This window comes from Octopus bimaculoides, chromosome 19 (genome assembly GCF_001194135.2).
Source record: "Octopus bimaculoides isolate UCB-OBI-ISO-001 chromosome 19, ASM119413v2, whole genome shotgun sequence".
NCBI classification, from domain to species: domain Eukaryota; kingdom Metazoa; phylum Mollusca; class Cephalopoda; order Octopoda; family Octopodidae; genus Octopus; species Octopus bimaculoides.
The window spans coordinates 34,933,962-34,934,873 of NC_068999.1; the positions used below are offsets into that span (position 1 = coordinate 34,933,962).

Genomic DNA, 912 nt, shown 5'->3' on the forward strand with positions numbered 1-912 from the left:
GTGTGTGTGTGTGTGTGTGTGTGTGTGTGTGTGTGTGTGTGTGTGTGTGTGTGTGTGTGTGTGTGTGTGTGTGTGTGTGTGTGTGCTACTATTGTATTCTATGCGCATTTATCAGAATAGGGACAGTATACAATCACCATAATTTTACAACATGTTCAGGCAACTGATCTATTTCAAGTTAATTGTATAATCATAGCCGCACAAATGGTTAAAATATTCCATAGACATATGGAACTATTCACTTTATCCTCGTCTTTAACACCCAAAATTTGTCCCAAAATGCTTCTGCGACACCTGTTCTTTGTTCGCTTTCTTTTATGGTAATGATTATGTTCTTTTTGTCCCTCTTTTTCTCTATTTTTTTTCTTTATTTTTTGCAAACAGATTTTGTTGTTCTTTGTGGTTTTCATTTGTTTTTTTGTTACCTGATCGTTTTGAATTTTATGGAATGTGCTTTTTAAAATTTATAATTTTTTCTTTTATTTTCTATTTCATTATTATTATTATTGTTACTATTATTATTATTATTATTATTATTATTATTATTATTATTATTATTATTATTATTATTATTATTGATAATAACGCTGTCTAAAAACAATATTATTATTATTGCTATTATTATTATTAATGCTATTGTTGTCTTTTGGTTTCCTTTTCACACTTCGTTCGACATTAATATTTTTTAATTAATATCGAATTGTTTCTTAATTACCCAAATGTTTTACGTACCCCTCACCCCACAACGCACACACACACACGCACGCTCACGCATATATGTGTGTGCATGTGGGTGCACCTGTATATATGTTTCTATGCGTCTGTGTGCTTGCCTGTATGTCTATTTCCGTGTGTGTATATATACTTACGTGTTAGTGTCTGTGTGTAGAAGTGTGTGAATGTGTGAATGTC

The 912-nt window shown here is 31.1% G+C and overlaps 1 long non-coding RNA gene across 1 annotated transcript in view; it reads left to right on the forward strand.

Annotated features, from left to right (window-relative positions):
- Nucleotides 1–156: 156 nt before the first annotated feature.
- LOC128250164 (uncharacterized) overlaps nt 157–912 on the forward strand; it is a 77,696-nt gene continuing 76,940 nt past the window's right edge. The window contains exon 1 of the long non-coding RNA XR_008266276.1: nt 157–320. This is a non-coding gene — a long non-coding RNA (uncharacterized LOC128250164). The remainder of the gene's footprint in view (nt 321–912) is intronic.